The following is a 23,795-nucleotide window of genomic DNA, read 5'->3' on the forward strand; positions in this document are numbered from 1 at the left end:
CCTCACCTCACCTCTACCTCTTCTAACCTTGCTCTTGTTAAGTTCTCAGTTCAAACTTACTCCTAGAAGAGACTCTGCTCGATCCCCCCCTATCATCAATACTCCCTTCCTAAATTTGTTGTTGTTCCATTGTGATGCCATTTGGAATTTTCTTGGCAGAGATACTCTGGTGGTTTGCCATTTCCTTCTCCAGTTCTTTCTTTTACAGATGAGGCAACTGAAGCAAACAGGGTTAAGTGACTTGCCCAGGGTCACACAGTGAGTGCCTGAGGCCATATTTGAACTTAGAAAGATGAGTCTTTCTGATTCCAGGCCAAGCACTCTTTCCAATACCCCCTAACTGCCTCTAAATTACTTTGTATTTATTTATCTCTGTACATGTTTCCTTCTACCCCTTTCCCAGTAAAATGTGAGATCCTTGAGAATTAGAGCTGTTTCATTTTGTCTTTGCATCTCAAGTGCCTCACACAGTGCCAAGTACAAAGTGTACGCTTACTACCTTGTTACTGTATCCTCTAGACCTTGATGTCCAATCTACCAGTGAATCCTCCCTATGTGTTTTTTTCTCCTATTAGAATGTAGCCTTCCTCCACTGTCTTACTTTCATATTTGCATCTCTAGCATATGACACATTGTAAGTGCTTAATAAATGCTTTTTCATTCATTCACTTAATATATACTTGCTAAATTGAACTGAATTGATTGGATCATATGTTCGGTTTGCAAGATCAGACCAACATAACTTGGAAAGGAAAGTAGTTGCTTAAAGATATTTTTAAGTCACAACGCCCCAAAGTAGACAGAACTAAGAGTAATGTGCTGGAAATGCGAGGAGGAAGTAGGCTTAGGCTTGTTGTAAAGGGGAACATACTATAAGAGTTATACAAAAATTCCTCGCACACTGTGGTCGTTGCTGTGCACAAAGTTCTCCTGGTTCTGCTCCTTTCACTCAGCATCAGTTCATATAAATCCTTTCAGGCCTCTCTGAAGTCTTCCCGTTCATCACTTCTTATAGCACAATAGTATTCCATTACATTTATATACTACAATTTATTCAGTCATTCCCCAACTGATGGGTGCCCCCTTGAATTCCAGTTTTTGGCCACCACAAAAAGAGCTGCTATAAATATTTTTGTACATGTGAAACCCTTTCCCATTTTTATGATCTCTTGGGGATACAGTCCAGGAAGTGATATTGCTGGGTCAAAGGGTATGCACATTTTTGCCCTTTGGGCATAGTTCCAAATTGCTCTCCAGAATGGTTGGATCAACTCACAGCTCCACCAACAATGAATTAGTGTCCCAACTCTCTCACATCTTCTCCAACATTTTATCATCTTCCTGTTTTGGCATGTTAGCCAATCTGATAGGTGTGATGTGGTACCTCAGAGTTGTTTTGATTTGCATCTCTCTAATCAATAGTGATTTAGAGCATTTTTTCATATGAGTATAGATAGCTTTAATTTCTTCCCCTGAAAACTCCCTGTTCATATCCTTTGACCGTTTATCAATTGGGGAATGACTTGTATTCTTGTACATTGGACTCAGTTCTCTATATATTTTAGAAATGAGGCCTTTATCACAGACACTAGTTGCAAAAATTCTTTCCCAGTTCTCTGCTTCCCTCCTAATCTTGGTTGCATTGAGTTTGTTTGTGCAAAAACTTTATAATTTAATGTAATCAAAATTATCCATTTTACACTTCATAATGTTCTCTATCTCTTGTTTGGTCATAAATTTCTCCACTCTCCATAAATCTGACAAATACACTATTCCTTGCTCCCCTAATTTGTTTATAGTATCAATCTTTATACCTAGCTCATGTATCCATTTGGACTTTATTGTTCTGTATGCTGTCAGGCATTGGTCTTTGCCCTGTTTCTGCCACATTGTTATCTAGTTTTCCCAGCAATTTTTGTTAAACAGTGAGTTCTTATCCCAGAAGCTGGGGTCCTTGGGTTTATCAAATAGTAGATTGCTATATTCATTGACTACTGTGTCTTGAGTACCAAACCTGTTCCATTGGTCTACCCCTCTGTATCTTAGGCAGTAAGTACCGAGTGGTTTTGATAATTGGTGCTTTATAATACAACTTGAAATCTGGTAGGGCTAGGCCATCTTCTCTAGCATTTCTTTTCATTAGTTCCCTTGATATTCTGGACCTAGTAGATTTAGTACTTCATTGCAATGCAAGGACTTAAAAAATTTCCAATGGACTCTTGAGGCAAAATGCCTTCCACACCCAGAGAAAGAACTGAGGAATTGGGTCGCAGTCAGAAGCAGACCATTTTCTTTTGTATTGTGTTTTGTTTTGTTTTATTTTATTTTATGGTTTCTCCCATTCATTATAATTCTTCTATGCAACATATATTTAATAGGAATGTATGTGTAGAACCTATATAAAGATCTAAGATATATGGAAGTGATTATCAAACACTGGAAACAAATAAAAGAATTTAATTTAAAAAAAAAGAGTTATAGAAAAAGAGAATGGGCTACTTTTGCAGTACTACCTCATTGGAAGAGCAAACACTGTATGACCACTTGTTGAATATGTCATAGAGGGAATTATTTCCAGGCATAGATGGGGCAGGGTGACCTCTGAAATCCCTCCAACTCTGAGATGATGTGATTCCAATTCTCTCTTCCAAATAGCCAGTATAGATATAACCCAGATGCAATATAATACTCTAATATCCTCCTAATGGGCTCTTGGAAGCACAGTCTTCTGAAGGTACTTTGGGTATTATGTAAGTATTTTCTTAAACCTATTTCCTACCATTCAATGAGCAGATGAAGAAAAACAAAAGATACCTGTCACATATAGAAAGAATTGACATGATGGACATTAATGATGTACAGTGGAGAGGCTGGAGTGGGTAATTGATAATCATGGCTAGCAAGCAAGAAAAGCTCCTTCTGGAGACAGAGTTTGTCTATAACAGACCCACTGTCCCACCCATGATCCTCAAAGGTCAGAGTCAAATCACAAGGCAATTGGGAAAGTCATACAGTACTGGAAAATGGCCTCTTCTAATTCCTCATTAGGAAACTACTCTTTTAAAGCATCAGTCTCTTTGTACTGGCTCTGCTCCTTTCTGTTTACAAGGAGCCCCCACTGGAGCATAAGCTGGGTAACAGGGGAGGGTGTAAGGAGAACATCAAAGATATAGGATTGGTGGATGAGGGAACCCACCAGGGGTAACACTAATAACCAGGAGATGAAGGGGGAGCTCAGCTGATAAAGGGGAGTGCCGGAGAACAGCCCCAGGCCATCTGATCTCCACCAGCAAAGCAAGACCACAGCCCGTTACCCTGTGGCAAGGGGAAATGAATTATTGAAATCCTGGAATTAAACATGCTATTCTTACTAATAAGCTCTTTTAGCTACAACCCCAAATATGCCAAATGGAGACACAGGAAAGATTCATAATGATGCTAAAATCTGTAAAGGCTCAGGTTCTGAAGCTGTGGCCGGAACACATTAGTCCCATCACGCTGAGCTCATATTTAATCCTGACAAAAGACAAATATTAAGGTGTCAAGAATTTAATATTTTTTCTTTGACACTGGAGACAAGAAGTGTTGGGCCATATTGTTTTCAACAGGGCACTTCAATTAGGCCTTCAAGAATAGGTAATGCATGCTTGAAGAAAGACGAACTTCTGTTCTGATCCAGGGAGAGCTGAGCAGCTTGGTGTGAGGTTTAAGTCTGATGTTCTCCCACAAGGGACCCACCAGTCACAATAATTACATTGCTGTCTTCTCATTATATGATTTATTTAGATGTTGCTTTATGAATTAATTCCCTCTAATTGCTGCTCCTCTCACTGTAAATCAGGGTTTCCTGCTTTCTCTAGTGCAGTGAACATGATCCTACAGTGCAGTAATTAGTCCAATTAGGAAGGAAGGCAGATGTGGAAAACCAATTAGTTTCAGGAATATGTCTGCATCTATGTATCCCAAGTACTCTTCAATTGAAATTTAATAGCGACTTAATAAAACATTGTTTTATTCATAAAGCATCTCTTCCTTCTCAGCTCCCGTTTGTTTGTTTATTTGTTCATTTCTAAGGAGCTGGGGCCAGTTTGCTTCCATGCTTGGTGAGTTCCTTTCCTTGGAAAGTGAAAGAGAAAAAGATCTCCTTTTCTGGAGCTTTAGATTAGAGCGGGGAGTTTTCACATCTTCCTTATCCCCACCTTCCTTATTTTATTTTGACCCAAAGCTTCAACCCTCATCTAAACACAGTGTGGATTATCAATTTGTTTTTATTCCTCTTCCCTGTACCCACTCCTCATTCAGTCATCACTCTCTAAGGGATCCTGTGGTCCATAGAGTGTGGGGAAAAAACCCAACCCAATGGATTTAGGGTCATAAAATCTGGTTTCAAATATTGGTCCTACTCTCTATACTATTATCTGTGTAACCTTACACATATCACTTACTTCTCCTAGCCAAGTTGAACTCAATATCTCTAACTCAAAACTCTAACTCTGAACTCAATATCTCTAAGGTTCCTTCTACTTCTGAATATATGACCCTCTGCCCAGATTTCTTTCTCTCTTCCTTACCTTTTTTGTTTTTTGTTTTTAGATTATAGAAAGGCATATTTATTTGGAAGGTATAACCAGAACAAATATATAGACGTTTACTCCAGGGCATAATCCTCCCTAGACCATTTTGGTTTCTGGGGAAGGGTGGGAAGGGGGATTATATCCACAGTTCAGTACCCATACATCATTGGTACCACCAATCTTAAAGTCCAAATTATGAGGAGGGGGTGCCCTGGGCTTGTGTCCTGGGTCCCTGACTTCATAGGGCTTCCCTGTTGGGCTGGTTGCACCATCTGGCATGGAATCCTGGTTTCCAACATGCCCATTTCTTGAACTTAGAAGTGAAAAGAACAGACAAAAAAACCCTAAAACCCCAAACCCATTTCTTGGGCACATAGACTTGGGCAGAGAGAGGCAGGGAAGGAAGGGAACAAGGGAACAAAGGATTAGAGGTCCTCAGGCTCTTCCCCATTACTTCACCATGCCCTTGCTGTGAGTGAATGAGGTTTTCACCCATGGACACCACCCTCTGATTTTCTCAAGCTCCTCCTGGCCCTCACTTCAGCAAACTACTTCTCCTTCCTTATCCCACCCTTCCAACTAATAGTGCCAGGTGGACTAAACACAAAATTGAAAGAGTCATTTTATCTTATCTATGGTTAAGCCATAATGAGAGGGAAGAAACTGAGAATTAGGCTACCCAGAGACAAAACAACTAATTTAACGAAGTAGAAATGGAGGGGTGAGAATTATATAAACTTTCAGTTTACATGGTGGTAGATGAGTGGGGAATAGAAAGGACTGCCTTTTTTCTTATTTCATCCCTGAGCAATGTTGTACAGGATGGCTGGAAGCTAGAAATTTAGGTGCTATTTATGACCTGGCCCCACTAAGCTATGCCTCTATTTCTCTCTCTGTAGATCAGGATTTATGATCAGTCATATGGGCCAATTTTCTGAGGATTCTTAGAAATCAGATTCATATACCATTAAAGTTGGAAAGGATCTCAGAAATCAATCCCACCTCACCTTGATTTACAGATATGAGGACTGAAGCCCAGAGAAATGAAATGATTTGAGAGGTAGAGGGGCACAGTAGAAAGAGCACTAGAATTAAAGCCAAAAGACCTGGGTTCAAATCTTGTATTCATCACTTACTACCAGGGTGGCTGCGGGCAAGTCACTTAATTGATATCTGTGAACTTCAATTTTTACAACAGTAAAATGGTGATAATAAAACTTATACTCAAATGCTTAAAAAGTAAAACATCATATAAATATGAAATGTTATTGGCCCAACATTTCTTAGTTAGCTTCAGAGCAGGGTTTAGAGTCTAGAACTCCTGGCTCTTAGTCCAAATCTCTCTGCATTGTACCTCTCTGCCTTTCCTAAGATTAGATCTCTAGAACGGTATTTAAAGCAGTGGGAGTTTTATAAAATATATCATTCCCCCTCCCCATTAACTCAAAATCCCTATTCACAGCCCATATCTGAGAGGTAAATTACTGAACTGTTGATTTGTGTAACCCATTATCTTCTCACAGTAGCTTCAAGGATATGCCCCATTTGTCAATTCTGCCATTATGTAGTAGGTTCTATTTAGGACCGGAAAGCAGGTCCTTGTTAATACCCAGCAAAAGTAATATAATTAGCATAGGGCTTTGCCATTCTTGCTCCAAGTAGGTTTAGCATAGTGTCAGTGGGTTGGATTGAAGAAATAACCCACTAAACAAAATGGCTTTTTCCTAGCCTAAGTGTAGCATTGTCTCCTTGTCTTCTCTTCCCAAGTCTTCTTAAGCAAGTGGCAGCGAGATAGTTTCCTAATGAGCAATCAGAAGAGTCCTGTGATAGTTCGCTTTCTATGTCAGGTGCCCCAATCATTGACACTGGGGTTCAAGGTTTGTAGGAAAAGAGGGAAGATGATGATACCTCTTTGGAAGGAAGGGTGGTGACAAATTCATTGTGGATTTCAGAAGATTGCAACTCTAGCAACCTAAAGCATCAGGCAGGACATATCCCAGTTTGCAAAGACTCATTATTATACATCCGATTGTATTTCTCCTTTGGGGGACATTATTACTTATCCCTACCTACAAATACCCAGCTACTCAGGGATAGATGAAACACACACAAAAAGTGCCGGTTGATCAAGGGATGATGAAGAGGATGTAGGAAAGGCAGAGATGGCCTCATTCTTTGTGGCCTCTCACCACGGCTGGTTTTTCCTGTGGGTAAAAAGAGCATCTGTCCTGGTCCCCTGTGTGATGATGCCCAGAACCCAAACCTTAATACAGTATTTGAAACAAAAAGACAGATCTGATATTTGTCAAGCTCTGTCAACAGCTGATCCAATTCCATGACAGTAGGGTAGCTGGCTTGTCTATTTCCATGACTTTTCCTAACATAAAAAAATGCTTTCAAGATCATTCCCACACTAATGATCACAAAACCATGCTCCAGCGAATGATCTTGTCTGAAATGACACAGTTCAATTCACTGCAACAGACCAACATGGCTAAAAATCGTTTCACACCTAACTACAATGAGTCCTGGAGTCCACATACTTCACAGGCCTGGTCACACAGACATTATTGGAAGAGTTTTGAGCCAAAATGTTCCTAGGGTTGCTTGAAAATATAGAATAGCACCCCTTTTCTTTGATCCTAATATAAATGGGGTCGGGGGAAGGTCCACATGGAAGAAATCAGACAGCCCAAAGCCACAGAAAATCTGCCCAGGGTCTTGCTAGTATTAAATGAGAGCTAGAAAGTGTGCTTAGCCAGAACAGTAATGCCTGCTTAGCTCCTTTCCTGAGGGACTCCTTGTATTGATTGTACAAGGGATATGCATTGGGGGCATCAAGCATCCAAGCAATCGATGCAGAAACATGGTCTAGAGAAGAGCGCAATAGCAACTGCTTAGCATCCATTCTTCTCCATAATTAATATACCTAGCTACTCGGGAAATGGGAGCTTGTCTGTTGGAAAAAAGTGCTCATTTCGGGAAGTCAAGCAGCAAACCAATAAACATGGAAAAGAGCAGTATAACATACTACTTCGCAAGACACAAAAGGGAAACTCACTTCCCAGGGAGAGAAGAGAAACTCTAGCCAGGGACTTCCTTTAACCTCTTCCACTGGTTTCAAACCCTTCCCCCCACTTCTTTCCCTCTGAGTTCTCCCTTCCCTCCCTCTCCAAATTTAGTCCATCTATTTTCCTGCACCTGAGACAAGCGTTCTCTTAATTGGTCCATTAAAAGAGGTGTTGAAATGTTACTAATTGTCAAAGGCAATTAAGTGTAGCAACATGTCAAAGGTAAATTAATGAGATGCCAGGTGTTTGGGGTGGGTGGGGGGAATTACAGGCTCTTGCGGATGGAGAACAGGAATTGGCTTATCTGGAGGTTACCGCTGTTTCCTTTAGGACAGGGCATGAAGATCATCTTCATGGAAGGGCATTTGGCACCTGATTACAAAGCCTATCTCTCAGTCTCTCTTTGCCATATGTGGCTGTTAACTCGTTGGACTCAGTGCTCCCTGGAGAGACTGTGAGCCGAGGTTGAGTTGGGGAATTCTGAAAGCAAAAGTAAATCTTTTCCTGATGGGGTGAGCTGTTATACCTGCCTCAGATGGGGAACTAAAGGGAGAAAGCTCCGAACCATTTTTGTTTCACGAACCCCTGGGCAGTCTGATGAATCCTATACCCTTCCTCCCAGAATAATGTTTTTTTTTTTTAAATAATGGAAGAAAATGCTAAATTTCAATTAGAAGTTAGTGAAAATAAAGGTATAATTTTCCCCATCCAATTTCATGGACCCCTTAGGGTTAAAGAATCTTTGGTACAAAAGAACGCAAGAAAAGAACCCACCCACAGTGCTTGACTGTGTTCCTTCTATTACCACAATGGAAACGAGTCTCATTATGCTCCTTGAGAGTAGAGACTGTCTTTTAGCTTTCTTTGTATCTCTGGTGATTGCAACAGTGCCTGGCACATAGTGGGTGCTTATATATGTTCCTTGGCTAATTGAAAGGCAGTGGTCAGGAGAAGAGTTGACAAGCTTTTCATCCTTGGCTACCTTATCTTTACTGGCACACTCAGATGAGGGTTTCTGAAACCAAAGATCAATAATAACACCTTGTGGAAAAGATTCCGAGATTCATAGAAGCAGAGAGAGATACCTCATAGAAATGCTACCAATCCCTTAGTTCATTAATTCATTCATTCAACTGTTGTTTATTGAGATCTTTCCCTATGTGGAGTGTGCTACATACAAGAAATAGAATTATGGAGTCATAGATTTAGACTCTGTAGGGTCCTTGGAGGTTATCTAATTCAATCATTCTACAGGTGAGGAAACTGAGTTCCAGAGTTCTAGAGGGCCTTGAAAATTATTATGAGGACTTTCAATTCCATACAAATAGGAGTGAGAACATTGGCAGTATAATGTGGATGGCTTTGGCCCCACTTTCTCAGGGCTAGGTTTGCTGCACCTCCTCAAGGTTCTTAGATACTCTGAGAAGTTTTGGGGTTATCTATTTTCTCTGTGGCCATTGGTTGGATCCTTCACTGACTAAATTCTCAAACAGTTTTAGGGAGATATTGACTAGCATACCAGTTCTATTAATCTCTTAATGTCAATTAGCTTTTACAACAGCTCAATGGATGGAGCACTGGACCTGGAGTCAGGAACATGAGTTCAAATCTGGCCTGAAGACACTTACTAACTGTGGGAGCCAGGGCAAGCCACTTAACCTTTGCCTCAATCCACTGGAGAAGGAAATCGTAAAATACTTCAGTCTTTGCCTAAAAGCTCCCATGGACAGTATTGGCATGCTATGGTCCATGAGATTGCAAAAAGCCGAACACGACTGAACAACACACTTACTTAAGAGATAAAGCAACAACAAACACAAACATTTTCCCTCAATATCTTGGTGGGCACAAGCCCCTTCATATCACCTCCATCTGGTGGGGGTAGGCTGGGGAGGTAGAGATTAGGATTAAAATTTCTCTTAGTTCCTATTGGTCCCACCAAGTTTATAATCGAAAGTAGCATTGCTGTGAAATGAGCCCTTCAATGAAATTGGGTTCCAGAAAATCAGTCCTGAAGATTGCTCCTGATTCTTGCTCTGAACGTTCTTTCCTTACCTTTGCCTTTTGGAACCCCTAACTCCCTTCATGGTTAAGGTTAGGTACCACCCCCAACAATAGACCTTATCTTGTTAAAGTCACCCTCCAGGAGTCAAAGATGAAGAGGGAGTCCCAGACATGGGAATAGCCAGTGAAAACGTTACTTATATGTGGACAAACCTTATCTCTCTAATGGAATGAAAGCCCTTTTTAAGGCAGGAATTTTTCATTTTTGTCTTTGAATCCCCAGCACCTAGCATAATGCTTGGCACACAGTAGGCATTGACAAATATTTGTCAAATGGAATAAAATTAAGAATCAAGGTCACAGATTAAATTCTTGGAATAGGTAAAACTAAAATTCAAGTGCTCCGATTCACTTTCCCCATATGACCCAGAAAAGGATCCTGTGAGGAAAAGTGAAATTGACTGGTGTTGAATATGAAGGAGAGTTCCCCATCAGGGTGAGCTTTTAATGCTGGACTGAATCAGTCCTAGAGACCATAGTAGCCTATAAGTTTTCTGATTTTATTCAACCCCAAGTGGGGGATGGAAATGAGATCGCTCAGAGTGTAGATCTGCTCCTAACTCACCTAGTGAAACATTTTCTGAAATGTTCAGGTTCAATCTGGGTGATTAACTGTTTGATTCCATGTCAGATTTTGACAAGATTCCCTTCTTTCTTTCACCCACCTCTCTGTATGTCTCATGTAATTAAGAGATGGTGCCGAGTTCTTGTCATCCAACATTAAGGACTAGTCACAGATAGTTTCATAACATCTGCTTCTTGCAACCTTCTAATTATCCATAAAAATGTGGCAGCGGGGCCTGACAGTTTATCAAGAACAGAGAAAATGCATGCACAACAGTGTTTTGCTGCTAGACTTGTGTTAATGGTGTAAAAGAGGGGCTTTCTAACCTATTATTTTCAGTGCAGCTATAGTCTGTGTTCAAATTAGAGTTAGATGTGTATTATATTAGAGGATTGCTCAAGTTTTCAAAAACATCTTTCTCAAAAGATGATGAATGAATAGAAGTAATATAGGCCACAACACCCAAATGACATTTATTTTAAAGTACTGTGAGTCCTGCCCTTGCTTAGATCTGGTGCTCTTTCTGTCTGCAGCTCATGGGGACCTGTGCAGAAGCTTCACAGCATAGTATTATCCAGCACTTACTTGGGACAGGTAGGTGGGCTTCTACTGGGTAGAGTTTAAGAAAAAGCAGTTTTATAGTGCTGGTACAGGTTTTGTTGTATAGCCGAAAGAAGATGGGGAAGAATGTCATTCATCCGTATGTGACCAGGAGTGGCATGATTGGAGAGGGGTGTGTGTGTGTGTGTGTGTGTGTGTGTGTGTGTGTGTGTGTGTGTGTGTGTGTGTGTGTGTGTGTGTGTGTGTGTGTATGTGTGTGTGTGTGTGTGTGTGTGTGTGTACGCACGTGTATGTATATGGAGGGTCCTAGGGAGAGTTGGCTTTAGGCAACAGAAAGATGAGGTGACAGGAAACTAAGGGTGGAAGGGGAAGTAGTAAAGCATTTAAAAGTCCGAGTGAGACATGGAGAAATATCAGTGAAAAATAGCTTGTGTGGGCAGCTAGGTGGCACAATGGATAAAGTGCCTGCCCTAGAGTCAGGAAGACTAATCTTTCTGAGTTCAAATCCAGCCTCAGATACTAGCTATGTGATCCTAGGCAAGTCATTTAACCCTCTTTGCCTCAGCTATAAAATGGCTGGAGAAGGAAATGGCAAAATGCTCCAGTATCTTTGCCAACAAAACCCTAAATGAGGTCACAAAGACTTGGACATAATTGAGAAACATCTGAACAACAATAGTAGTTTGTGTTTTCTTCAACAGCTTCATGGGAAAAGGCCAGTACTTGCCAGTCTATACATCCTAAGTCTCTAAGCTATTTATTCAATGATACTCCATCAAGATTCTGGATAATGTTGTCTATAGACCTCCAGGACATTTTCCGTTCAGTGATTGGCTGGCTCACAGTCTTTTTCTCCTTCCCAGTGCCTTCCTTCATGCTAGGAGATTTCTTCATTCTTGTTGCTATGCCCTCAAACATCCTAACTTCCCAACTCCTCAATTTATTCATTTCCTGTGACCTATTCCTCTTCACCACCACAGCTACACACAAGCTAGACCCTTGACCTTGCCATCACCCACAAGTATTCAGTTTTCATGTTCATAAACTGTTAGATTCCTTCCTCTGATCAGAATTTGTTGTCATTCCAGCTCTCCCTCTGCCCAAGACTCCAAACCCTAACCTTCATTCTCACTATAACCTTCAACTGTTCCACCTTTCAGTACTTTTCAACACCGTACACTGGCTATATTTTCTTCCTTTCCTCAACTTGACTTCCTGATGAACTAGTTCTATACTGTCCATTTCCTTGGAGTTCCTTCCCGCTTTATCCAGTTGAAGATCTTTCCTTACCAAATCCCAGCCTTGGATTACTCCTACTATTTGCTACCTTCATTCATACCTATGTATGAACCTGGAGAAAACTATGAAACAGGGTTGATTGGATCCACTACAAATTTCTGTTATATAGATTGTGTTATATTATATGAGGCTACTGAATGATGGCGGTATAGAGAAAGCCAGGAAGTAGCCATGGGGAGCAAGAAATAATCCAACTCTCCCTGCCCCTCCATGACCAGTGAGTCTGGGTGAATGAATGACAGTACCACCAAGAAAGGGAGGCTAGGGAGGCTGTGGGATAAATTCTTTGTTTCTTTGTTCAGATGAACATTTAATTAGATGAACAAATTTTTGCAAATTTTAGGCTGTTCTGACTGCTAACAAGTAACCGACTGCTAACAAGTAACGGACTGCTATAAACTTGCTTGAAACAAACATGACATTTGAATTTGAGACCACTGATTGAGACAGTTATGCAAATTAGGGACAAGTGGGAGCACTTGGCATAACGAAGTTTGGAGTAGTGCAAGTAGCAGCAAAGGCAGGAAGATCTGGGATGAATCCTGTCCTTCCACTGCTAACTACCTCCTTGATTTTTTGACAAGTCTCTTACTGTCTTAGCATCTTTATGTGCAAAGCTGGGATACTTATTCTGTTTATTTCACTGAGTAATTTTAGGCTAGAATACAATAATGGCAAAGATAAGTAATATTCCTATTCTGGGATTTAGCAGGATTCTTGGGGGGCAATTCTCCTGTGTTCTGCACAACCACAAATTCTATTCCATATTAAAATTAGACCAGTAATAGCCTAGAAACCATCCTCAAGGGGCATCTCATGCTAGTTGAATCTCTTGAGTCTTCCCATGGAAGCTTGGGAATGAATTTACTGAAAGATGAACAGAACTTTCTCAAACAGGGAGACCAAGATTGGCCTTGGCAATTTTCAGATTGAAGGTATTCAACAAGTTGAAATGAGCAATATGGGGCAGTTGGGTGGCATGGTGAATAGAGGGCCAGGTCTGGAGTCAAGAAGACTCCTCTTCCTGAGATCAAATTTGACTTCAGACACTTACTAGCTGCGTGACCCTGGGTAAGTCAATTCATCCTATTTTTCTCCTTTGTAAAATGAGCTGGAGAAGGAAGTGTGCAAATTACTCCAATATTTTTGCCAAGAAAACCCCAAAGAGGGTTACAGAGGGTGACTGAACAACAACAAAGCTTCCCCTGATTGTCAAGGAAAGTCCTTACACCCTCAACATTTCAGTGAGCTTGATTCAAAGGGGCCTCACTTTGGAGTATCTCTCTAATGGCCCCTTTTATCAGGTAAAATATTTACCATTAGATCCCTGGTGATAGGGAATTGAGCTCAGTTGTGGAAGATGTATTTTCATTGCTCCCATCCCTTCTTTAATGGTTCTTGTGTTCTGGCTCCTCGTTGTACACAGTTGATATAGTCTGGTCAGATTGAGTCCCTTCCAGGAAGGGGAGGGGGGATAACATGTAGACAGAAACAGTTAAAGTGGTTGATGAGTCCATTAAGTGTAGCCCCTGATACCAGAGGAGTTCTACCAAACCTTTTGTTTATCCTTATCTGGTTTACTCATGATTAGTGTCTTCTAGGGTGCCTGTGGGTTGTTTTTTTTTTAAACTATAGATTACTGCCCTTCTAAATATCTGGTTTTTTGTCTACCTCAATTTTGGGGGGATTTTTAATTTTCTTTTTATTATTTGGGATTCAGGGCCATTCTTCCTGAAAATCTAGGTGACAAAAAGTCTATCTTAATATTAACCTCACCTGATCAAACCTATCCCAAGGGATGTGAAAATGCACTCAGACAGAGCCTTAAACATTCCTTAGATAAGAATCCAATGGAAGAATTTCAACTGGCCCTAACTCTTTGGAGACATGTAAATCCTCCTCTTCCTCAATCAGTCTATTTGTGCCTCCTCTAAATGTAGTTTAATCTGTAACCTGACTTCGTTTGCCTATGGAGTTTGTTTGATAAAGTTTGTTTCCTTAGGGGAGGTATGAGGTTATGACTGTTTAATTTAGTTTGTTCAACTTTTATGACATTGAAGGAAGTAAGGGAGCTATCTTCTTTTTAACTTTTATGGCCTAAGAAGAATGTACAAGATTGCAATATGTAAAAGAATTATTTCTCTATCACTCTGATGTAATTTTGCCTGTAAGAGGGCTTCTGAGACACCTAATGATTGTTCGGGTTTTCTCTGAGGCCTGAACCTGCTCTTGAGTATAATAATAAGACTTAGGTTTTTACCTCTATAATTCTTTCATTGTGGTTAATATAGAATTGGTGCAGTTACCCACCCCATGAACTCAGAGAGAAGATATTTCTTCCATAACACAGAACTCACCTGCTTGGGGTGTAGTCTTCAGTTCTGGGCAAGGTTAGCTTCCTGCTGCTTCATCTGTTCAGATCAGAGATATTAACAAGACTCACGTGATGGTGAAACCATCAGGGCACAAGAATCCTCAGTATCTTTTATCTTCTAGGTCAGCTTGTATATTTTCTATAAATCCCATGGTTGGATCAACTGAGTGTAGAGCTCTGTTTCTTAAAATCATGTACTGAACTGCAGCTGACTAGGAGACTCCACACTAACAGCCAAGGTATGGACAGATATGCCAGCAAGCTGCCTGCCATCTTCCTCAGAGATTCAGCTGCCAGGGATCTAGGATCTAGGAAGCACCATACCAGAAGACCACAGGTGCTACAAGCCTCCTGAAAACTTGCTTAGCTGTTCAGAATTTCACTCTCTTACATACTTTATGGTAAAACTCAAAAGAAATGGGCTTGGGTTTATGAATCCAGATAAAATATCTTCTCCTTCTCCTTAAGCCAGGTGGGAATCGAGCCTTCAAAATTCATGAATGGTCCCAGTTGTGTTCCTCTGCTCTATACTATTGTATAAGTAAACCTTGCTCCCTGTTGTTTATGTCTTATGGGATATATATATGTATATACATATATAGTTTTATGTATATGCACACACACGCATATATATATAAACATATAGCTTAGCTGTACCCATATATGACACCATCTAATGCATCATCACTAACTTTCTTTGTAAGCACACAGTTCACAAAACTAAATGAAAAATGTTTTTGATCAATTAAGGAAAACTATGAGGAACACATAATTGAGAATATAGCAAATGTAGGCATCCTTTAGTAAGTGACACTTTCTTATAAGTCCTATATGGAGCTTCAATTCCTAACTAGGGATTGGGGCACTAGGTAGGGCTCCCAGAAGATGCCATAACTTGCAGGTATTCAGAGTTGGGGCCCTTCCTGTAGTCCTGTGAAGCTCCTGGGTTACAATTCCATGGTTCTTGAAGACAAGAGGAACTGTAACCCTGTGCCACAGAAGATCTTTTCTGCCACGGACTTCAACCACCCCCATTACAGAGGAAGAATACTCCAGAACATCCTTATCTTTCTGGGAGGCACAGTAGTTCAGTTCAATTCAGTTACAAACAAAATGCCTTCTCCTTGAAGAGTGTCTTCCTTGCACTAGGGTTTTTGTCCTGCTCTGGCCTTGCTCAAGTTTGCCTGGGGAATTAGGAACATCACTTACCCTCTTTTTGTCAAGTATGACTCAGTCAATGACACCAGATTCTGGCATGAAGACTTCACAGTTAGATGATTTTTCTACTTAAGGAACCTGGATCACCCTTCTAAATGGTCTCAATTAGTAGCAACACAGTGATTCTCTGGCCCCCACTGCCTGGAGGCCAGGTATCTTACATTGTACCCTCCCTCAAAGTTCTTTAGTACCCTTAAAGGGTTGGGAGCATCTCTCATCTCCACCACTGGCTCAAGTTCTTTCCAATTGTATCCCCCCAATTATAGGGAAGCAAACACTCCTGTTCCATTTAACTGTTTAACAGTCAGAATAGCTTAAAAAAAATTTTTTTTTAACAAAGGAAGATTTATTTCAAAGGTATAGCCAGAAGAAACAACAAAAAATTTCCCTTGACACAACACTCCTTTGGTGGGAAGTGGTTAGGGTCATAGTTTAGCTCAATGCCAATAAAGCATTCCACCAAGTTACAAGTCTGAAATCTACCTGGGTACCCCAGTACCCTGGGTTCTCAGGAATTCCCTGCTGGGCTGGCAGCAACATCTTTCTTGGATTCTTGACTCCAAGGTCATCATGGCTGTTGTCTAGAAACTCTGCTCCTGCACTTGAAAAGGACAAACAGATGAGACTAATACCCTAAGTCTGTTGGGGCCACAGGAACTAGGAAATGAAAGGTGGTCCTTCCCCCTACCCAGCTTAGTGCATGGTGCTCAAATGGGGGTGAGGGGTGAATAAGATCTTCATTCCTGGACCCCACTAGAAAGAGAGAGAAAAAGACTATCTCAGTCTTGTGGTTTTAAAGGCATGACCATTTCTGGCTATATAGCCAGTGGAAAGAGATTGCCCCCACCCATGTGATGGGCCAAGTGTAATATATTTTCTCTCAGAATTAAGTCCTTGGTATTACCCATATGGATGCCTCTATCTTAGATAATCTGAACATGTGCTAAAGCCCTGTTACACTAGTCTGGGAAACCTGACATTGTACCTCAGTTTCTCACCAATTAGCTCAAATTCTAGATGAATGTTAGTGCAATCTCCCTGGGACAGCTGGGTAGGGTTATTTGGGTTATGGTGGAGCAGTGCACCCTCCCTCGAACTGTCCCTGATCAACGAAAACATTCCTAAAGAGAGGACTTTGACAGTTTTTCATTACATTCTAGGGCATCAGGTGGCTAGGTTCAGAGTTAGCACAAATTAGAAATGCCACTGTTCCTTCTGTCCTGGACTTTGTGAGTGACATACTCACCCATTGATCTGCTTGCTATCTCCTGAATGGGTAAGCTTTTCACCTGCTCCTCCAAACTGGTCTCACTAGGGGAGAACAGACCAAAGCATCCTTCATCCTGCATAAATATTATGTGTCACATCAGACCAGAGGGTAGGTGGCACTGAATCAAGCTATCCAATGGGGCTTCTCCTTTGGTACTCTGGCCAAAGCAATTTCACACAGTTCTCCTCCAAGGCACAGTCCACAGCTTGCCCAAACTCTATCTTGGCTGGAGAGACTGCCCAGTAGGAAATCAGAGCTCTAAAGCCAAGATCATTAAAAACTACCCATCAGCAAGTGTTGGCTAAATGCTTATTTGTGCACAGAAATGTTACAACAATAAAACACTCTTTCTTCCCCAGTTCATAAAGGTTTTATAGTTTATAGAATATTGTCTTTGCATTTATAGGTAAAGTGACTGGAGGAGAGTAATTCTGTAAGCATTTGCATGTGGACTTGAACTCAGGTCTTCTGAATCCAAATCTCCTATTTTTCCACTGCTATCTAAAATCCACCCAGACTTCAAAATCCAATACAAATGAAGCCTTTTCCATGAAGCTTTCCATCAGTACCTGAGTCTAATACAACTTCCTTTTCTACTCTGAAGCTTTTTAGTACTTATAGCTTGTTCACTTAGGCTTATACTTCCTAAAGTCATAACCAAGAATTTTGAGGTGGAATTAAGTGGGATTAGAAGAGAAATTGCAGTGGTAGCATTGAGGTGAGGGTGGGGTAGCATGCAGATATGCCAACCACAGATGCAGTTGCACAAGGAGAGGGTAGGCAACCTGTCACCCAGAAAGACCCACTCTCATCCTCATGGAGTGGGATACCAAGACCCCAAGAGAGAGGTGTTATAGCGATTGGATCTGAGTAGGGCCAGGCAAGGAAGAAGGGGCCACGGGAAGACTATGAGGTTCAAAGGTGGTCTCTGGATTCCTGGATGGAGAAAACATTTCCCCCTTGGGAGTAAACAAGCCCCACTAAATCTCAGTAGCTTGGAATAAGACTCTGATGTTATTGTCCTAGCTGGACTTCTGGTAATTCATTACATAATGTTTTGAATGATTTGCTACAAATTGTACTGTGTTCATCTGGCCTCATCAACTGTACTGTAGGCTCTGGAAACACTGAAGACAGTAGTAGATTTAGCTTCTGAGACCACAGTTCATATCTGTACTCTACTATTTACCATTTGATCTTATGCAAGTCACTTCTTTGTGGGCCTCAGTTTCTTTCTCTGTAAATAACAGTATTGAATTAGATGTCCTTTTCAGTTCTAAATCCAGTGCTGCTGGAAAGAGGTTCATTTCCAGTATTTATACCATTATACCATTTATACCTCTACCCTTCTTACATCCTTTATAGAGATGTCGAACTCATGGCCCGCAGCCCATATTGTAATCTGCAAACCTCCCATGTGTGACCTGAAGCAGGTTAAAATATAATTGGTTAGTATTTAACAGAATAATAAAAATACAATAAAATGTTAACAGGTGGTTTTCTAAGTCAATATGTAACCACAGGGATCCTTGTGTATGGTTTAATTGCCTCTGTTTTTATCTGCATTTGATGCCATTACTTTACAGCACCAGGTATATTGCTACACATGTAACAGTATGAGCCTAATAAAGTATAGAATGGTAGCTTACTGGATGAACAGGATCACAAAGGATAGTATATAGACACCAGCTGATCTTGCTGGAATTTTAGTACAACTATAGACAAACAAGGAAAGGACGCACTCATAGCTGACATTTATACAGCACTTTTCATATTTCATCTCCTTTGATCCTGGCAACAGGAACCTTATGAGGTAGCAAATATTAGCAAATATCATTGTTCCCATTTTGCAGATTAGGAAGCCAAGCCTCAGAGAGGTAGGGTGACCTCCCTAGATTCAATGCTTTTTCCATCATAATGTGACTGCCTGTAGGAAAAACCTGTTTTAAATCAACCTTTCATACAAGAAAAAAATGAAATCTCTCAACCACACTGGGATCCCCCAAATTCTCTGAGTTACACAGAAGCTCGCTCAAGGTTCCATTAGATTTCAACTTATTTCGTGTGTTTAAAATAGGATTCAATTTGCCTGACATTGTTCAGAAACACGTTTTTTTAAAAAAAACAAACCACTAAGCAAGTTACTGTAGAAGTAGTATTTTGGGATTTCCAGCATTAGTACACCTTTTACTGGTGCTGCCAACAAATATACCCACATTTCCTCAATTCTTAAACAAACAAACATTCCTTTGTTCTCTCCATTTCTACAATCTTTTGTATTTCTCCTCCTGCTCTGAAGCTAAACTTGAGAAAGTCATCTTCACTAGGCACTTCCATCGTCTCTTATCACTTTATTCTAAACCCTTTGCTTCTAGCCTCATCATTCAGCTGAAAGTGCTCTTTCCAATGCTACCAATGATTTTTTAATGGTCAAATCTAATGGTCTTTTCTCAGTCCTCATCTTTCTTTACTTCTCCGCAGCATTTGACTCTATTGATTACCTTCTCCTCCTGGATACTCTTCTCTCTTCAGGTTTTTCTAACCCTGCCTCTCCTCATTCTCTTTCCTGTCTATTCCTTCTCAGTCTCCTTTGCTGGCTCTTCATTCAGATTATACCCAACTGTGGGTATCTATCAAGGCTCTGTTCTGGGCCCCCTTTACTCTTTATGTTATATCCCTTGGTAACCTCATCAACTCCCATGTTCTGTTAGCATCTCTATGCTTATGATTGAAAAATATGTATATATCTATGTATGTATACACATATATGTATATATATATCTATATGTCTGTCTATGTTTGTCTGTTCATCTGTCTGTCTATCTATCTATCTATCTATCTATCTATCTATCTATCTATCTATCTATCTATAATTTCAATAATATGAGGAAATGCCTGTCAGAGCCCTAGTCTCTTTCTTGAGTTCCAGTCTTGCCAACTGCCTTTTAGCTATTTCAAAATGGAGCCTACAGTCACCTCAAACTCATCATATTCATTATTTTTTTCCTTTAATCCTATCCTATTTCCATCTTCCCTCTTATGGTCAAGGGCATCATCATCTTCCCATTTACTCAGTTTTGTAACCTTGGCATCATCCTCTGTCCCTCATTCTCATACACCCAACTAATATTGTCCTTTCTACCTTCACAGCATTTCCCACATGTATCCCCTTTGTAGAGCCTCCTACCACACTAGTTCACATACTCATCACCTCTGACCTGAGCTATGATAATAGCTTTCTAATTACTTCCCTTGCTTCAAGTCTCTCCCTACTCCAAACCACTCTCTGCTGAGGTGCCAAAATTATTTTTCTAAAGCATGTCTACCTATTACTCACCCACTATTCAGTAAATTCTGGTGGTTCCCTATTATGTCCAGAATCAAATATTAGTCCTTTGTTGGGCATTTAAAGCTCTTTACTACCTGGTTCCTTCCTATCTTTTCAGAATTCTTATATTTTATCCCTTCTATGATCTAGATATATTGGTCTACTTGCAGTTCCTCTCAAATGACACTTCATTTCCTCTCTCCATGTTTTTGCATTAGCTGTACCCTAGTCTGGAATGCTATGCTTCCTTAAATCTGACTCCTAGTTTCTCCTTCAAGACATAGTTCAAATCCCTCCTTTTGTATAAGATCTTCCAGGTGTATTCAGTATCTTTCTATACTTTTGTTGTTAATATATTTTCAAAGTAAATATTGCTTTTCTAGAAGTTGATTGATGTTAAGTAGTTAAATGGAAACAGGGTATTAGTCTCTGGTGGCTAATAGTGGGGGAACTCAATAGGTAGGAGGTCAAATCAATATTAACATTAGGGATGAGAAATCCCCAACTCCTCTGGGGCACCTTCTCTATACCACCTTGGCCTCTGAGAAGAGTGGTATCACTCTTAGCACAGTTCCTAAATAGTCTTTATCCTACCAAGTTCATGACCAAATGTTACTTTGCTGCCTGAGTCCTAGGCTGAGTCTCAAAGATCTCTTCTTGCTACCCAAAGCATTGATATAGGGCTATGTGCAAAACCCACCATGAACTCTAAATTCCAGACTTGGGATCCTGGATATCAAGCTCTCTGGAGGCTTGGTCTCCTGACCTTTTAAAACACACATGGTGAGACAAAAGACTGAGACTCATTTTCATGGGCCCACATTTTGACTTTGTCCTCATTGTCTCTCATCATTTTTCTGTCTCTGTCTTTATTTTTCCTGGCTGTCTTGGCTTTCTTCTCTGTCTCTGTTTTTTAGTCTTGCCATCTATGTCTGTCTCTCTGATTCTCTGTCTATCTGTCCCTGTCTGTCCATTCATTGGCTCCTTTCATTCTCATTCTATCTCTTCTCTCCCTCTCTCTCTCTCTCAAGCCTTCTCCATATGGAAAACCTTTAAATATTTGAAGGCAGGCATCATGTTCTCCCTGAATCTTCTTTTCTCGAGACTAAACATCTCCAGTTGCTTGTCATATGAAATGGATTCAATGCCCTTCACAATTCTCATTACCCTACTCTAAGCACTCTCCAGTTACTGAAGCACTGCTTAAAACTATGGCTCCCACAACTGAACACAGATATCCAGATGAAGTCTGTTAAGCTAGAATATAATCAATGAAAGCATAAATTTTCAACTCTGGTCTTGGAAATGAGGCCTTTCTTAATATAGCCCCAAATCCCATTGGCTTGCTTGGTCACCATATAATACTGCTGACTTATGGAGGTTTCAATCCTCTAATACCTTAATTTTTTTTCCAGATCAACTGCTATCTAACCCTGCCTCCTCCATCTTCTCCTTATGAGCTGATTTTTGCAAATGTGTGTTGTTATTTATTTTTTCTGACTCTTTGTGACCCCATTTGGGCTTTTCTCAGCAAAGATATTGGAGTGAATTGTCATTTTCTTCTCCATATCATTTTACAAATGAGGAAACCAAGGCAAACAGGGTTAAGTGACTTTCCCAGGATCACATAGCTATTAAGTATCCAAGGCTGGATTTGAACACAGGTCTTCCTGACTCCAAGCCTGGCACTCTATCCACTGCACCACCTAGCTGCCCTGATTTTTTTGGTGTGCTCAAGTGTAAAACTTTACTTATTGTTATTGAATCTCATCTTTTTTTTCTACCACTTAGCATATTCAATATCCTTCTCAGCTTTGTGTCATCTGCAAATCTGATGAGCAGACTATCTATATTTTTATTCAAGTAATTGATAAAAATGTTAAAAAGAACTCTGCCAAGCATAGATTCCCAAGATACTCCATTGGAGACTTCCTACCATGTTGATGTTGAACCATTAAACAGACTTCACTTTGAGTCTGTTTGTCCACCCATTCGGAATCCATCTAACTGAATTATCACTTAATACATATCTCTTCATCTCCACAAGAATTGTAGAAGCTTTGTAAAGTTTTGTCCAAAGCTTTATTAAAACCTCCACAAGCAATAACCACAGCCTTTCACTCTTCTGCTGATTTAGTAAACCAACTGAAGAAAGGAAATGAGATTAGTCTAGAATGACTTGCTCTTGATGAACTCATGCTGGCTCTTGGTGATTGCCACTTCTTTTTATATTGTAGATGTTCTCCCAGCCATCTCTTTTCTTATCCAGTCTAGGATTTTCAAGGAATTTAAATTAAGACCACTGGCCTATAGTTTGCAGGTTCTATTCTCTTTCTTTTCTTGGAAAAGCAGAATAACATTTTTTCTTTTTCCAATCATGTAGTTGTTGAGTCATTTCAGTTTGACTATTCATGATGCCATTTGAGGTTTTCTTGGTAAAGATATTGGAATGGTTTGCCATTTCCTTCTCCAGATCATTTTACAGATGAGGAAACTGAGGCAAACAGGTTTAATGACTTGCCCAGGGTCACACAGCTAGTAAATGTCTGAGGCTAAATTTGAACTGAGAAAGACGAGTAGTCTTCCTGACTCCAGTCAGGCCAGGTGCTCTATAGCTCTATCCACTGTGCCACCTAGCTGCCCTTAGTCATGTGGTATCTCTTCCCAGTTCTTTCTGGACTTTTCATTTGACTAGATGACTAATTTATCAGATGCAGCCAGACACTTTCTAGTAGCTCCTTGTTTATCTTGGATGTCACCTCTGTGTTAACCATCCATGTTTTTGTCATTTCTAGTACAAAGGCCATTCTCCTTGGCAGAGAACACAAGAAAAAGAATAAATTAACAGTTCTACCTTCACCCTTTTGTCAGTTATAATCATTCCAAGCAATGTTCTTGTCCTTTCTTTGATCCTATTTCCCTCCCTCTTAATATCACTAAGCAATTCACCACCTTTCTGTGGTCCTTACTTACCCTCAGATCATTCTGAGCTTTAGCATTCCTGAGAATATTTTTACATGATGACACCATGCTCATATCTATCTTCTGTAACCTGGCCTTATTTCCATCCTCAGTACCTTTAAAAAAAAAAAATCTAAGTTTTAATGAGGTGAATTCCTAGCACATCAACTTTGGTTGCAGACACTTCCCAGTTTTCCTCCCAGTTGAATTGTTTCCCTTTGTATCTTCAGAATTTCATTCTTGAGCATTTCTCATCCTTCCTGGGCTGACTTCTCTGGTAGCATTTTAGTTCATGGGATTCTACCCATCTTTCCTATGAGCCCTTTGAAATCGACTTTCTCAAAATCTAGTAGGCATGTCCAGCTGTGCCTGTATTTCCTCTCTTCTTTCACAAACTCCAGAAAGGAGTGGTTACTTCCCTCCAGGATTTCTCTCATTTCTACCCTGACAACCAGATGATTTGTCTGTGGTCACACAGCAAGCAGGGCTTGCATGGGTTGGATGGGATGA

At 40.4% G+C, this 23,795-nt stretch overlaps 2 long non-coding RNA genes across 4 annotated transcripts in view; one reads left to right on the top strand and one right to left on the bottom strand.

The window, feature by feature from the left end:
• Positions 1-23,795, top strand: part of LOC140529352 (uncharacterized) — a 191,137-nt gene that overhangs the window by 755 nt on the left and 166,587 nt on the right. The gene's annotated exons all lie outside the window — the stretch shown is intronic.
• The window catches only part of LOC140529350 (uncharacterized), a 32,294-nt gene continuing 9,980 nt past the window's right edge, over positions 1,482-23,795 (bottom strand). The window contains exons 3-4 of one of the 3 annotated variants that reach the window (XR_011975509.1): positions 23,298-23,401; positions 1,482-17,069 (exon numbers count right to left, since the gene is read on the bottom strand). This is a non-coding gene — a long non-coding RNA (uncharacterized lncRNA). Of the gene's footprint in view, positions 23,402-23,795 lie in introns of all 3 variants that reach the window. The other 2 variants (XR_011975508.1, XR_011975507.1) reach the window with 2 other exon arrangements.

The sequence above is a fragment of the Notamacropus eugenii genome, chromosome 2 (assembly GCF_028372415.1).
Source record: "Notamacropus eugenii isolate mMacEug1 chromosome 2, mMacEug1.pri_v2, whole genome shotgun sequence".
Taxonomy (NCBI): domain Eukaryota; kingdom Metazoa; phylum Chordata; class Mammalia; order Diprotodontia; family Macropodidae; genus Notamacropus; species Notamacropus eugenii.